General features: G+C 36.0%; 1 long non-coding RNA gene across 1 annotated transcript; it reads right to left on the bottom strand.

The window, feature by feature from the left end:
• Positions 1 to 1,542: 1,542 nt before the first annotated feature.
• Positions 1,543 to 6,718, bottom strand: LOC109143243. The gene is made up of 2 exons (XR_002043265.2): positions 6,680 to 6,718; positions 1,543 to 2,565 (listed from the first exon to the last, which is right to left on the bottom strand). It is a non-coding gene; the product is annotated as an uncharacterized LOC109143243 (long non-coding RNA).
• Between the last annotated feature and the right edge of the window lie 10,953 nt (positions 6,719 to 17,671).

Below are 17,671 nucleotides of genomic sequence, written 5' to 3'. Positions count from 1 at the left end.
GCATCCTGCTTGCTTTTCAGCCAGCTTTTGGCTCCTTTGCTCCGGAGGGAGACAGAGGGTTGAACTTTGTTTTCCTGGGACTTCATTTTTTTTCCCCTTCTCTTCGTCTGGACTGTTTTAACATCAGAGCACATCGGGAGAATTTCCCACCGAGGCCCTGGAGGTGGGCCCACGACCCAGCTCCGAGGAGGAGGAGAGAGACCACATCTACAGAAGGACTCTGAAATTTTCCCAGGTTTCTCTCCACGGTGAGAGGTTTTATTATTTAGCATTATTATCCTTTTCCTGTGTGTTTGTTAAATAAATAGTTTTATCTCTTCCACTTTCCTCTGAGGAAAATTTATTTTTTTCCCTGAACCTGGTGGGGGGCGGGGTGGTTGTAACCTGACTTCTATCAGAGGATATTTTTCCTCCAAATTTGTCCTAACCGGCACACAGGTGCAGGTGAGACTAAAGATTCCAACTGTCTTCTCCACAAAGAACAAGGGAGAAGAAAGCACCACAGATAAAGAAAGCTTTTCAGACTAACATGTCTGAAATGCTAATAAAACTTATGTGGATATTCAAATTGCTACTTATACTTCTTGTTATTTCTGATTTTAATTGCTTTTGGGCCTTAGAAGAACTGCAAGGGTACAAAATACACAGCAGATAAAGGAGTCTATCAAGTTAAAAGGCTAGTGTTATCAATTACACTGCTTGAAAAGAGGAAACAATGAGAGGAAGTCTGCATTGATTGAATATCACAAAGACACACTGCTGGCTCCAGCTAATGGAGTTATTTAGGAAACTTTGGGTTCTACTCCCAAAAGTAACTTCTCATAATTAATTTATTGTATTGTATTGTTTCTGCAGCCCATTAAGCAAGAACGTTGTCACACGGAAACCTACAGTGTTGTCTCTTAAATGATGCCTACAATACAATTCCTAACCACAAAGGAATTTGTTTGGAAATTATATGAGATAGGAACAAGAATAAATATAAAATAATGTCGTATAAACAATTTTAATACAAAACTAGAGAGACAGAAAAATGCCATTGAAAAGCTTTTCTGTCTTTTTGGCCAAACAGCACATAACAGTTTTTGGGGGAAATCATGGAAATTTTTTTATCCATACATGACTGAATATTCTAAACTGGACATGTAAAGGAGTTTGTACATATATTATACACTGACATATATAACTACTGTATATCAGGTTACATGCTAAACCAAACAGTGAGGCTGGAGGAGAGCACATCCATTCAAATACCAACACAATGTACACTCAAATATTGAAATCTAATAATTTTAAAAATAATCTTTTTATTCCATGTGCTCTATTATATTCTTGAATTCTGCTGAGTCAGAATTTCTCTAGCCAGTTGAATCAACCATTTTTCCTTAAATATCTCATAGCCCAGAATTCAAGATTTCAAGACCTGTATCTGGTTTCTCACAACATTTGAAATTAATATGTAGATAAGTACGTGGATTAAGAATTCTGAAAGGGCTCCAAACTCATAATCAGTTCAGAAATCACTTGAAGCACAGACTTCTAGAAGATTAAGAAGATGATTTTAATAGAACTGGATAAAGTATAAATCAAAATTGACTGTTTAGTGTAGCATTATGAACAGAAATAGTTTTCAATATAGTAGCAGCAGATAATTAACACTGTCTGTATTATATGGATGCTGATGAATTTGATCTTAGTTTTCTTAAGCGGAGAAACGAAGTAATTCAAAGTTGTCAAATAGAAGAAGGAATTGTTTCACTTCAGGCATTCATTTTTGACATCAGTAATGGATGACCACATAGAAATACATTTAATGATTAAACATTCTTGTCTAAACATAGGAGCCAGAATAATTTTTCTGAATAACAGTACAGTGCCTTTTCAATGTAGTTCAATTACTTATGTCAGTCATCTGAGACCATGCTTTATTTCACACAGATTCATATTCCTCCACAGAAGACAGGCGAAATCTTATGGCTGTGATGATGGCAGACTCCTTTCTGTCAATCCTGTGGCACTTTGCTACTTATTGTGGCCCAAGCAGGCTTGGCTGTCCCATACCTTCTGGCAGATTGCTGGGATCTCCAGTGCTCCAGGAGCCATGCCTATACATGAGAAGCAGACCAGAAGACTGACACTTCACTGGGTCTTGTCACAGTGCGTTCTTGAGACTGTGGACCACTCCTGCTCCAGTCCAATCCCAGGGGAGGCTCAAACAATGCACACTGGGCTGCACCAAAGGCTTGGAGAGGTGGCAGGGAATCTGGAGACTGTCCCTGCTCATCACAGGGATATGAGGAAGTCATGCACATCTGTAATTGGTGACCCAGGGGCTGACATCCTCTGTAGTGACAGAGCAGCTGATGGAGGATGGTGGTTGGAATCACCAACCCATCAATGTCTTGACAAGCTGGACACCATGTAAATGCCAGTGGGGCATGGGGGACGCATAACATAGAACTGTGGAGCAGCTATGGAGGTTGACTCCATAATATGAGGGTAGAACTTCAAGCTAGCCATCAAAGTCAAAATTTGCCAGGAAATGCAGCTCTGGTCTAAAACCACCTGAAATAGACAAGAGATGTTTAACTATTTATTGGTTACACCAAGACTAAAATTCTTGACTTGAGAGCTTAAGTGTTACATATTTCCATTACCAAAAGAAGGCAGATTTTGTAAAGGTACTTAATAACCTGAAAATGTCAGTGGATACCTAGTGGCACTTAGCAAAGTTTTGCCTCTAGTTGTCCAAATGTCCCTAAGGCTAGGTTCTTGGCTGTGCATGTCAGCTTTCAAGTACAGTAATGTAGTCCACATGCAATTTTTCAGTGACAGTGGTGTCTAAAAGAATTTCAGTTTCCCCCCTGCTTTCCAATAACTCATTTCCGAGGCCAAAATATAACCAAGGGAAATTAGGATTGTTCTTTTTATAAGCTATAAAGTTTATAAATCATCTGGTTGGGATTTAAAGTTGAGTCTGACTTGGTTGGGAGCCCAGCCCCTGAAACACTTGTGCTGGAGGCTCTGAGGGAGCAGCACCCTAAAACATACATGGCAGGCAGGAAGGGTCAACAATGCCTTTAAACTATTGCAGAACATGACCCTTTGTCTTTAGGCCTTATTCACTTTGGTGCTTTCAAAAATGTCTCTCTAAGTTCGTCTTGTTGTTGCATAAAAGCTCCTTGTTCATCTTGGGACGTGGGAGTGTCTCTGTGTGTATGTGGAGAGAACAATTTAGGAGAGAGTAAGGACACTTTCAGAGTTTTTAAATTCATGGTAGAGGTAGTTTCTTGGGTTTTTTTAACTACATGGTGCATTTTCTTTTTCAGTGCAGTCCTTCACAGCAGCATGGATGTCTACATTTTCTAATATACATAGAAGTATGGATATTCAGTGTACATGGAGAGATGCATGTCAAACGCATAACACAAGGCACTTTTTTTTTCAGTGAATCATTGTGTCGTTTCTGTAAATCATTACAGTATAGTCAGTGCAATTCTCAAATTCTCATTTAAGCTTGGAAAGATACACTTTTATAACATTAGGACTGAATGAGATTTGCCAAAAACTGTTGCAAAATCAAGAATGCATGCAATAATTCATCATTAAGGAGAGATAATCAATGATTGTTTAACGTATTATCACTGATACTAAGTAGGTAATTCAACAGAAGTTATTTTCTTGCTATTTAGAAGCAGAAACTTTGATTAAAGCAATAGATTAAATGATTAGAACAATTATACTGCTTCTTGCAACCACTTCTGCTTACATTCTCAGGAAATTAGGGTGATATCTGCACTAGTTTTGTATTTAGACTTTGCAGGCTCACTAGTCATTGCCTTGATAATTCTTCCTGGTCACATCTGTCAGTTCATGGAAGGACATAACTGGGTGTGGCACATCACACAGAGGTAAAATGTCAGACTTCAGAGAACGAAAAATGACCCTGAGGGACTCCCAGACATGATTTAAGATAAACTACATCCTGAAAAGAAAATTGAAAGAAAAATATGAGGGCATGTGATGAACCTGGTTTGTCCTTAGTGTACAATGGAGAGGATAGGGGAATATTTTCTTCAGCTACAGACTGTACCACATTTTTGAAAGCAAGTGTAGCAACAACATGCTAGATTCCAATCACTCTTCTTTTGATGTGCAAGGAAACTGGTGTGTGCTTGGAATGAAGAAATAGGTTGATACTTTATATAGGAATTTAGGATTTTAAGGTGACCCATGCATAAGGTCATTGTTTATTTTTAAATAGACTTAGTTTAGAACAGAGCAGCCCCCAGCTCAGACACTTTAAACAAGTTACACTGCATAATTCTAAGCTCATAATTTTGCCCCCAAGCAGGATAGTCAAAATAACACAATGTGAATCTCCTCTAAATCTTTAGATTCAGGTTGCATTGATTTATAAAAGCTTGCGTGTAGCTGTGATGAAAGCAAGGAGGACTGTATTTCTTTGTGTATATTGTTACAGTTAATCCAAGGTGCGCTCTGTATATTGTAATACTGAAATACAATGAGTAGGCAGCATGGTAAGGAATGGAAGAGACGTAGAATTAATATAAACACAGTTGTTGGCAAATAGATGATGCTACGTCCTCCCTACAGTAGATTTAGACAGTAAGTCTTGGTCCACCTGAATGCATATTTGTAACCAAAACTCCTACATTTTGTTTACTTTCCAGCATCAGACATAGTGGTTTTGTCATCAGATTGGAAATACTCATCCTTCACACTCCATCAGAAGCTCACAAAGTAAATTGTCAATAAATATACTGTTTCCTTAGTAGCTTTATGGCTCAACCACTATTACTGTGCTATCAGTAAAGCTTATATGCGATTGCACTGAATTCAGATATACCTGAATGCTTATCTTTGGCATATTTTTAGTTGAATATATATCTCACTGCATAAATGTTGTAAAGCTTAAGATGTAGAAAATTTAGGAAGAGATTTTCAAAAGAAAATTACCTTTTACCTGTATAGAAATTGACTTCAAAAAAACCTATAGTTATAAACTATTAAACTAACTATATTTTTTAGAATCTGAAAACAGTTTTTCATTATTATATTACATATGTTTTCCTATTCATCATGTGAATCAGAATTCCAGAAATCTTAATGTAAGGAATAAATACATATTCTGGGAAAAACAGTGAACTCAGGCTTTCATGGGACATAAAATCCATTAGGAGGCTCTCATCATGGAGAGCAGATGATGATAAAAATAGTGTGACAGAGATCTTTTTATTCTCTGGTCTCCATTGTAAGAGTTAATTGTTTTAGAAGATAATTTCCTGTCCTATGGCAGACATCTGCAGGTCCCTCGGCTGTGACAGTTTAGGGTAGCCTCCTACCAGCTACCCTACTTCACTGTTAGCGCTTTGTAGACCTTCTCTGTAACTTCAGGCTATTGATGGGGTTTCCAAATGAAATGTTCCAGAAAATGATGGACATTTAGATCCTTCAGTGATTCATCTGAGGTTCCCTTTAAAAGATACTGCATGTATTTGCTATCTTTATATATTAAGAACTTGGGGTCTACAATTTCATTTACACGTGTATCGTACACATATGTGTGCATACATACCCTATGCATGATTGTATTTTTAGCCTCCAAACATGTTAAGAGATTACTTTAAACCTTTTAATAATACAAGGGTTCTTTCCATGTCATTAATATATACACTGGGGCATACTTCAGAAATAAATGCGCAGTATAACTTACTGGTGTGCACAACTGTATATTTGTCAATAATTTGTGGTGTTATTTGTGCTTGTACATACTTCCAGTAATCTACTTAATAGGCTTACTGTTTTGCTGTACACAATATCTAAAAATAGAAACAACATATACATGACTTAAAAAATCTGTTGTTATTCCTTATAGTAGGATATTACTTGGTTTATGTGTTGATATGTATTATAACAAAAAACAAGAATTTTTTTTTGTTTCTGTGACCAAAAAGATTATTCCATGTGTAAAAAAAGAGACATTTTATCTGAACATTTTCCAAACCATAAATAAAGTAATCTAAATCAAAACAGGCACTCAAAACATTTCTGAAAGGAACTTATTGTATGTTACTGAAGATAGAAAAGATGATGGATTTTACACAGATATGTGTAACTTTGTTAAATTAATGTAATGAGGATTTTTCATTTAAGTACAGTAAGATCAGAAAATTGGACCATTTTGAAAGAGGATTGTAATGTCTGTCTGTGGGGAGCAATTATCTTTAATATACTGATAGCATTCCCCTGAATCGGAAGTCTTCTACATGGGACAAGGCTGAAGTGCTAAAATATTAATTTTATCCATCAGGTTCTTCAGGTTTCCACTTCTCAGTGACACTGTGAAACTTCACACTTATATTTCCTATCACTTCTGCTATGAAGCTACACAGGGTCTACCTGGAATTTTGAGAAGAGTAAAGAACCCTATTATGCCTCTGTGAATTTTGGCACTAACCAAAGAAATCACTTCCTGACACCTCAAATACTTAATGATTTGTTTTTCACACAGGATTCATATTTCAGAATAATATTTCCTTTATTTTACTGAACATGTTTAATATGAAATTAATAATTAAATTATAATCACATCAAATTGCATAGCCTTTACATGCATACATACATACACCATGTATAATATAAAAATTGTATGTACCTGTTGTGCCGGTTTGGCCAAATTTAGAAATATATCCTCTGAGAGAAGGCCGGTCACCACCCCTCCCCCACCAGGTTCAGGAAAAATAAATTTTCCTCGAAGGAAAGTGAAGGAGATAAAAACTATTTATTTAACAAACACAAGGGAAAAGGATGATAATGCTAAATAATAAAATTTCGCTGTGAAGGAAAAAACCTGGGAAAGTGTTCGAGTCCCCCCTTTGGTCTCCTCGGAGCTGGGGCTTGGGCCAGGGCCAGGCCCTCTGCACTCGGTGGAAAGTCCTCCCGATGTGCTCTGATACTGAAGTAGTCTAGTAGAAAAGAGAGAAAATCCAAAATTCCAGGGGAAGAAAAAAGTTCAACTCTCAGTCTCTCTCTGGAGAAAAAGAAACTGAACAACTGGCCAGAAACTGACCCGGCAGCCGCAAGCCGGGTGCCTCCTCCCTCCCCTGCCCCAGCTGGAAAACAAACGCTATCTCTGTGTGACCTTGAACAAGCTGCAAACTGCTTTGAAAAAGTTTTGCTCAGTTTTTCCTTCCCCCTCTCAGGCTCAGTTTAGAGGCATAGAAAGGCACAAGAATTAATTTCTGGGCATAGGGCAGTGATATGGGATACACATCATAAAGTCACCCCAAGACACCTGTATTGAAAAAAATTAATAACTGCATTGTTTTAGAAGTTAAGCAAAAAAGTATTAATGAGATTGTGCCAGGAATGTAGCTCCATATTACACTGTCTAATATGTCAGTATTTACTGGAGTGTTGTTGGGTTAATATGAAGAAGGAATGGCTGGAAAGGGTTAATTATGACAAGGTTTTATCTGCTCATGACTTCTAGATAGGTCCATTACTGTTTCAGAAAATATCCCCCTGACATGGAAATAAGGTCTTGACTATTTCACCAGTGTTGATTAAAGCTAAGTCCTTACCTGAAATTGTCAATGACTATTGAACTTACATGTAAATTACTTCATATCTTTAAAGATTAGAGAACTTCCATAATTTCCATCAGTATTTATTTCAGCTGTGTTGGACTGGTCCCTTCAGCAATCTCTGCAGGCATGGTAAGAAAATTTCATCATGCATAGGACTTAAACTGCATTGAAATGAAATAACAGCTATATCAGAAGCTGTGAGACATGGTTTTCATTTTTGTCAAATTTTCTAGGCTTTTATAATTGCATAGAATTAAAACAAATGCCCATCACTGCTGTCATTTTTATTGTAACATCAGAAAAGTTTGCAGCAGGAATATTTTTTTTTTTTTTTAATCCTGACATGAGCTGTGGGAAAAGTTTTACTTTTGGTGTAGACAAATATAGCCAAATAAGAGTTCATGTGATCCATGAATTACAGTTTGGTGCTCTCCCCTCCCCGCCCCCAAAAAAGATGGCCGGTCTTGAAAGATGAATATGAGGGAAATCCACACATTAACAGGCACATACAATCCTATTCACACCAATGGCAAGTTTTTTGCTCTATTTTTTAAAGTACTGTGGGAACAGAACTTACGTTGGAAATATTATTTCAAAGTTGCTTATGCCATGATTCCTATGTTTTTAGACCTTACTCTTGATCTGTTAAGAAGGTAAATTCCCAGTCATTTAACATTAGACGTGTCATCCCACCACCAGAAGACTATTTGCATTACTGACTCTTCCACTTTCACTCATGTGCCCATAGGCAATTAGATTCCTGAATTATGATTAGCTAAATGCATTCTCCATTGGACCACCTTCATTAGAGTGATGAATCTTTCATTTTGTGTGATAGTGTGACATAAGGCAAAATGCAATCACTTCAAGAATACTCTTCTGTGCCATAGTCTCAAAGACATCATCAATGGACCTCTCAAGATGATTTCAGATTTCATTGCATTTAATACAAATATTAGGTATATGATTATTAAAACAAAATAAAAAATAGAATTTCAAAACATGTTGTAGGATGCTCATGCTTCACCAAGCCAAAACTGATTCCAATTACTTTTTCAGCAGTTTGTAAAATAGGAAAAAAATGCTGAAGTGAAGCAGAAAGACATAGGGTAATGTCTTACATATCTTAGGACAGGATGAACTGTTCCTCAAAAGTGCTTATTCCTCTCCTTTTACTACCTAGGAGACTGGCAAACCTAGATATACCATGTGTTTTAATAATTATGTTTTAAGATTATTATCATTAGGGAAGATGAATTCCATTTTAGCATTTTATAAAGAAATTTAGAAGTCCATTAAATTTAGACGGGAACAAATTTCATCCAAAATTCAATGCTTACTCAGAAAGTTATGACATTAAGGTAGAGTCAATATTTATTTTGTATTTTGTTCTGTATCTGCAGTAGTTGTATTAGGGTACAGGACTGACACAAAACACTGTCAGCATTTGTTTTAAGTGACTGAATAGCTTTTGCTTGGTTTTCCTATGATATGTATTTTAAAAATTCTAAAAAATGAAAGATTATACCATTAGTTTCACTCTTTTAATCACCAGACTAAAATGAAAAGATCTTAGACTTCAAACCACAGAGCTCAGAGATAGGGACTTTTTTCACCCAGGACTTGCAGGATTTTGGTTTTTAGGCAGATTTGCTGACAGGCTGTTAAATGAGCAGGTATATCAAATGGCAACAGCTCAGGACAGGCTAAGAAATGTGTGCAGCAGATACACTTTTTCAGGTCTAGATTGTGTCTGACCAAAAGCCTTCGCTCAGCTGTCATCACCATGTCTTCCACAATGCCCACTGACACAGTTTAGAAAAATTGGTCATGAGCAATTTGTTAGAGACAGTTATAGTTCACAATCCTAGGCTAGGCTCTTCATGAAAAAACAGTGCCTCTTCTGAGATGTAGAACTGATATTTTGAATTAAGATCTCCAAACATCTTAATGAAACTGAAATACATTTTCTGTCACTATAGCAAAGTGTATTTGCAAAAAAGGGTTTCACTATTTTTCCCTCCAGACTGAAAACTTACAGAATTTTATCTCATTTAATCATAACTATTCTGGTCCCAGCCTTTACCTCAATGTGCTTGATTAAACCCTGTTTACTTAAAACATACTTCAAACTTCTGGCAGCTACAAGGAATGATTAGTCATTCATTTGAATCAGAATCTTGTCAATTCACACTTCAGTTTGGAAAGCAAAAACTACAAACATGGTTCCAAATAATTTATAAAATTACATTTTTTTTCTTTGCTTTCAAGTATAGGTTGGGGCTGTAGGAGACTTTCAAGTATAGGTTGGGGGTGTAGGAGCTGGGCTACTTCTCAAGTGTTTCTTATTAACATAATAAGTAATTAGTAACCAAAATCAGAAGTTGCCCCATGTTTACATTAAATCTATTTTTATGATTTGCAAAAAGTACGTGCAAAGCTTTGTATAATTGCTCAGTACGGTTCACAGGGATTAAACAAATCAGCTTCTCACATTAAAAGATCACAGAAGTGAACGTATTATAGGATTAATGTTTTGAGTCACTTTTAGATATTTAAAATATTTAACTAATATGAGGCAATATTATATTCACACTTCAAAGATATTTTTAAATTAGTTACCCAGCCAGGACTAATCCAGTTAAAAAGAGAAATGAAGTAAAGATTTTTTAACATCAAACTAATAGTGATGTGAAATTTTTATTAGTATCAAGAGTCCATGTTTTCTCTATCTTCCAGAAAGGGATAATGCAAGTCGAAAGATTTGTAAATAGAGAATAGATTATTAAATGCTCCAGTGCCTGTTCTTGTTTCAATAATAAAAAAAGTAAAATCCAGCTTGAAGTAATAACATCACATCTTAAAACATCCTTAACAGAAAACCTGGAGTTGAGTCAGTTTGCTTTAGAAAGGAATTTAACAGGGAATCTGGCTGGACTAAAGACAGGTAAGCATAATGTAGATGCAGTACAACTAGGCAGAAAATGAAAGCTCTGCTTATTCCTGTGTGATGCTCTTTGTTTGACAGGTTGCTTGCACTTGGCACAGAATTTGTGTAAAGCAAATGCTGGAATACATTCAGAAGAACAGAGCCTTGACAAGAATCTTATGTTGAATTTAGCATTTTCTGTAAGATAACAATGAATATTGACCTTGAAAAAAGCATAATGAGATATTTTTAAGCTCTTAGCTGCACTTCAGTGCAGTGAATTGCTCTTCAGAATGTTTTTCCAATCATGTTTACATGTAAAATATAAAAGTGCTATTTCTAGTTGTGCTAGAAAACCTATTCCTCTCTCTGACAGAAACAAAATATTTGTCAAATTCCAGATCCTGAATTCTGTAAGGTATGTCTTGTAGATAAATGACAAGCATTAGTCTTCATGCTGCTTGCTTACATTCTTTCTTATTTTCATAGTACTGTAGAAATGTCTCGTGATGCAGATTTTACAGTTAAAGTGCCTTTCAGGGCTGTAGCCATTTCAGATATTCTGTGATGTGAAATTCTGTCAAAAATGGGTCAACCATGAACTGAAGGTTGGTTCAATAGAAGACAAAGGATGTTATCATTCAGAAAATGAGTGATTCCTTTCACACAGGGGTTGTTTCACTGTAGTAACAGTTTCCATCCTCTTCCACAGATATATATTTTTCTTTTTGCCATTAAAAGGGCTCTGTATAGTTAAGTGCAAGAATGTGCAATAATAACAACAGTTTGTTATATCACTAAATCCACTACTTTAGGTTCTAGAATGACAGTTATATTTTTGCATGAATAGTACATGAACCTTATAACTCACAGAAAACGAGAATGTATGCATGTACATACATACATACAGATTTTTATATATATGTCTATGAATATATATGCATCATCATAATCTGTACACTTGTATTCATGTTCATTTCCATGTGGCATAATTATCATTCCACTTTATTTTCTGCCTTTTTTCTGCACATATCAAATCTTCTAGTCAGTGGTTGAATGTTTAATGTTTGTGGGGACTTTTCTCCAAGATTATTCATTTTCCTGAGACCTACAGTCTTGATAACTATACAAAAATTACTATTATATCTATGGCAGAATTAAAAAGCTAGAAGGCTATAAATAATCCAAGAGATGTATTTATGAAGGGAGCCTGGTGACAGCTGCACACAAGTACTTTTTTAAAGAAAACAATCACCTAGGTCCTTAATTTAGAAATCTAATAACATTAGTATGAGTACTAAGGATACCCATGAGTGCTCCTTACATTAACAAGTTTATAACCTGTGCTTATACCTTCATATGTGTTGAGAATTTAAATATCAAATTATACATACAATAATTATCAATTTACTTCTCTCCCTAAAAGACTGTATTCTTGAATTACTGGGTTGCGGTTTGTAACCAATATGTTGTAATAGATCATATTTAGGACAACAGACTTAGAACTCACAACTTGCAATGGTGTACACTTCATGGTACTGTAAAACAGGATCTGGATATACTAATATGTTTTTTCACAATTGTTCTTTTTCTACTTAATGATGCATACACTATTTAAAACACATTATGGACTTTCTGAGTAAGTGGAAAATAATAAGGAAGACATAAAGGTAGCAATTGGGAGATGTCATAGAATCACAAAATATCCTGAGGTGCAACAGACTCACAAGAATCATCTTTAACTCCAAAGATAGATTTGTATAAAGGAGTAAGGCTCAGAACTAAGGTCTAGTCTAAATAATTTTACCAAAAATTATATGTGTGACATTTTATTCACTTGTCTTTTCCAAAAACAAGTAGGTTAACCTTTGTCATTTTCCAAATCGGGACACTTTAGGTTTTGATGTTTCTGCTAAGTGTACATGACAAATTTCCCATGTCCCAGGAGATGTGCCTCTCCCTAGGCTCAACATAAGAAAGTGCAATATAGTAACACAGCTGTGGGCACAAAAATATCCTGATATTAATGGAGTGGGAGGGAGGAGGGTGCTGAGCTTGCTTTCCTCCCTTTCCCTTCCTCCCCAGTTCTCACTGGGCACATAGCTGGCAGCTGTGTATTTGCTGGGTGTGAGGTGGGCACTCTCCTGGTAGGGGTCTTATGTGCCCTTTCCATCCCCCCACTTCCCCTGCTACATTTTGGCCCCCATTTTCATCTCCAGAGCCCTTGTGCAGATTTTGTCTGGCTCTGTTAATCTGGTAAATAAGGCCTGGGAGTCAGAGCAAAACTGCAGTTCTGCAAATGTGACTAGCATACGAGTCTTGTGGGAAGGACTAGCAAATGGGCTCATCTCATTCTTCTTACTCCTTGTCTATAATTACTGCGCTCTGGAGGCTGCGGCAACATGCACTAGTAGGAAGTTTAGATTTTTATAACCTCTAAGCTTCAGGAATTTGGATCCATATTTTCCACTTCTGATAAAGTGCCATAACCAGAAGGTGAATCAGGCAGGGTAAAGTTGCTTGAGCCTCCTCATGCAAAGCCTCACATCAAAAGAAAAAAGCTTTGCTAAGGCAGAAGAAGGAGAGGAAGCATGGCTCCTTCAATCCAAACAGGAGAGGAAAGTGGGTTTGGCACCCAGGGCTACCTGCCCTTTTCACATTAATGAGCTGCTGGCCACACCTCCCTACAGAGCACTGGAAGAAGTGTAGATAAATTCAATCTGGAGGGTTTAAAGATGATTACATAAAGCAGATTATAAAACAAGTATAAAAAACAAACTTTGAAAGGAAATGATGAGTCAGACTTACCAATATTTATGCTATTATTCTACATACATGTTTTTAGTTAAAAGGCACCATTTTTCTCTTTGAGGACCGGTGAGGATCTTGTCAGTGATGCTGAGGTGTATTCTGGTATGTGGAAATAAAAATCCCAATCATTCTTGTCAGCGTCCACTGTACTGAGCTGCCCTTTATGTTTTTAATTCAATATTTAAGCATCAGTCAATTAAAGGTCAGAACATACAGGTACACTTTAAATTAAAAAAATACATTTATCCAACCATTTCAAATGCTTGTATCTCAAGACAGCTTTCCATTCTGTAGATTCTCAGGAAATTCTCTTTTATTTGTTAACTTGAAAGTGAAATTATCATATCAGTAAGAAGTATACAGAGAATATGCGATCAACCATACAGTGAATTTGTAAATTAAATTTTATTTATTCTGATTTAAAAATAAATTTACATCACCTAGGTGGTTGATGATATACAAGGATTATATTCTTATTTATTTTACACATCTTTAAGTTTTTTTTCAGGATCTCTCTTTAAAGGTTGTTTGTTTGTAAAGGCAGTGGAATGATTTTGAGAAAATTGATTTGTTTTTTCTATTTCTAAATATTTGAAGGACATGAAATTTTCTAGTGGATAGTGGTACCTTCTCCACTGGTGTTTTTCTGCCAATTTACTTCAGCTACTGCGTGTTTTGTTGTGTACCACACTTATTCTACCCCTATGATTTTCACAGTTTAGGATCTTCTTAAGTATTCTTACAATGATTTCATGGAGAATTCCCACATACTCTTTCATCCAGGGCTTAGTCAAGCCCAGGTCCACCTTCACTCTGAAGATGAAATGCTATCGGTTTTACTCCTCCATGGATTATCCCATACATAAAACAAGTTCTGCATATTTGGTTAAAGAAACAAAATCAAGTGACTGAATGTTAAGATGGCATTTGACTCTCAGCAGAGTATTTGGGTACTCTGCATATCTTTAGAAGATTGAAATTAATCAGCAGTCAGGTAATATGGGCAATTCAGGTATACCAGCTGTTGTGTAACCACAGGAAGAGCATAGAGGTTTTGGAAAAATGCCATCTTACAGTTCATAGAGCTAAAATTTGGGTTTATCCTTATTTCTTGCTGTGTTGTGTCCTAAATATACACTGCAAGGGCACGTAATCAGAACAACCCAATGTCGCTAACACCACTTTAGATCAAACAATTAGATACAATTATTTTAAAGCTTGTAAGACAAAACTTACATAAATGGCAGAATGGTACAAGATACCAAAGTGGTCTGAAGGAAAGGAGCATCCACACAGCTCACCTGGGTTTGTTGTTGTCCTGTTATTTAGTTGACTTAAGGCTACAACAGTTACAGAAGATGTCCTGAGCCTGAATTTATACTTCAGGGAACAATGTCCTCTACATCATATAAATAGGTGCCAGAGAACTCAGTTCCTCTGGTATACCAAAATATAAGTAACAAACCCTTTACCGCTTTCTTCATGTATGTTTTCACTCTGGTTTAAATAGTAGAATAATTTTGACCCTTGTATCCAGAATTTCTCCATTACTGTCATTACTTTTCCTTTATTTTTAATTTCAGTGATTATTATTTCTGAGTTACAATGACCAGAATTGAACTGAATTATAAAAATCAGTTGGGTTTGTTTTTTTTTTTTTTTTTAACTGCAATCAAGAAATTGTTATTTTGTGTGGAGTTTCACAGATTTGCTGACTGGCTGAGGTTGGGAAAGAACCTCTGGAATGCATCTGGTCCAATCCCCCTGCTCAGTTAGGGCCGCCTAGGACCAGTTGCCCAGGACCATGTTCAGATGGCTTTTGAAGGGTAGAGACTCCACAACTTTTCTGGGCAGTGTGTGCCAGCTCTCAGTCACCCTTCACAGTAAAAAGTGTTTCCTGATGTTAAGAGGAACCTTAACATCAACTTAACAACACTTAACAACAACTCTCATGTTTCAGTTAGTGCCCATGGCCTCTGGTTCTGGCACTGGACACCACTTTCTATTGTCTGAAATCTCTTAAAAGTTATCAATCAATATATTTCTAAATCTAAAGCCAAAATTTATACAAGGAAGAAATTATATCAATGCTTGATAAAGTGTCTGAGTTCCATAAATATTCCATGTAATGACAGCATATAATATCTTTAATCAATTATTTACATCTGTTGTAGATAGCTATGAAACAGATTAAATTAATTTAATGAAATAATGGAGTTTAGAAATATTTTCCCCATGATGATGTTAATCCACATCGGAGTAAGTAACAACTGTACACTTAAGAGTAATTTTACTTCTGAGATTTGGGGTTTTCTAATGCTACCTTTCACGTAGTTACAACATATCTGTCATATTCTTTAACCTATTAATTACAAAAGCATTCTTTCAATCTTAATTTAGTTTTAACAGAGAGTATTCTCTGTGGTACACCATATAAGTTTTTGGTTTTTCTTCAAAAAATTTAAAGTTACAGATCCAAAAGAATGTTCTTAAAATACAGGCAGACTCCAGTTTAAAGATTTTAGGTCTATGGAATAAAGATTTGCTTTTATTTAAGCTAACATTTATAAACTGCATTGTAGAAAACAACTGACAGTTTTTCTGCCAAAACCCCTTGGGTTTTTAGGAGCTCAAGGTAGCAATGGTACAGGATGATGCCCCTGTGCAGATGTCCATGTAAATATGCAATTGTAAAATCTTTCAGGAGCAGTCAGTGGTAGAAGCAAGAACTTCTTGCTTTATTATTACATTCTTTTGCAACCCTACAGAATTATTACTCTACAGAAGTACTATAGTGGCTCCCAAAATTGCCAACATGAATTCCTGCTGATGAATATAACTATTACACGTGGAACCCTATCTTAAAAGAAGGTTATTACAAGTAGAGATAAAACACTTAAAAAGTTATGAAATGCCAGAGACATTTTGCAAAGGGGCAAAGCCATACCTATTATAGCTTAAACAACTGGAATAAACAGGCAAGGTTTTATGCACATAAACCAGTGACTGAAAGACTAGCAGGCAACTTCAAAGTAAATAAACTAAGAATGTGTGCAAGAAAGAAGGTTTAGCACAATGCCAGGATGAAAACAAATGAGGATATACCACACAACTTTCATGTCCCCTGAATTCATGGTGTTACATAGGCTTTGTTTTCCAGCCCTACCTTTTGAAAAAAATTAGTAAAACTGAACATTTTTTTAATTGAATAGTATGTTCTTGTGTTTGACTTGTTTGTATGTCTTGTTCATAACTATTTAGAAGTAAAATGTAGAAGAAATCAAAGAAATTTCATGGTCCATTCAAAACATAGAGACAGATATTCTATTTTCTCTAAAAGACTTTAAGACAGGAAAATCTCAACTCATATGAATGTATGGATGTAACCATAATCAGCATGGGATGGAAATTTAGTAAATTAGAGACAAGGAGCTTCAGATAACAGATTTTTAATACACTTCCTGGATTTGGTTCCTGAGCCACCCTATTCTATTCAATATTTTGTCTGTTTTTTTCACTTGACTATATGAAAAAAGCTTCAGGATATTGTGTGGGTTTTGTTTAATGCAGGTTTTACAAACCTATTCTGAATCTCACCAGAGTATCCATTTTAAAAAACATCTTAAAAACTGTACGTTTATGTGAGGTTTGCCTTAATATTTCTGCTGGAGGAGAAATACTCTTGGTGTTAACGAAAAGCCTTACTTCCCATTGAATTTAATTTTCCATTTTATCTTTGCCTCAAGCCTATGCTTTCCTCAGCTGTCAGGAAGCAAGAATTTTCCTCGTTCCTAATCTATCCATTTCATTTATCTGGTTACCTTTTTCTTTTCATTTTGTGTGTTTGGAGTAATGTCATGTAAGCCAGCTGTTCATCCTACAGTGGATTTTTTAGAGCTCACATCTGTTTCCAATGTTACTGGTTTGACAGATGTCTATGGCTCACATTAAGACTAAATTAGCTTCCTGAGGCAGTCTATGCCTCATACAACTGTTTTGGATTTTACCACACTCTGCTGTACCACTACTAGGCTGCTTTTTACTAAAGAGCAATGCAATTTTCCAATTTCACAAGTGTTAGTTTTACATTTTAAACATACTGGCATCCATCCACTGGTTCCCACTCCCCTTAGTTTTGAACAGGAAAAAATTGTAACAATCAAATCAAGCAAATCAGATTCAGTAAAGTCTTGCCCACATATTAACAAGACTGTGGTTCTGCCTGGATGCTGAATATTGGTCCTGAGCCTGCTACTGGTACTCTTTTATGGATCTCTCTTATGTCCACATCAGGTCACAATAATCAGTATTTCACTCA

This window comes from Corvus cornix, chromosome 1A (genome assembly GCF_000738735.6).
Source record: "Corvus cornix cornix isolate S_Up_H32 chromosome 1A, ASM73873v5, whole genome shotgun sequence".
In the NCBI taxonomy this organism is placed as follows: Eukaryota; Metazoa; Chordata; class Aves; order Passeriformes; family Corvidae; genus Corvus; species Corvus cornix.
Note: the sequence above shows the minus strand (reverse complement) of the source record. Positions and strands in the feature narration are given on the sequence as shown.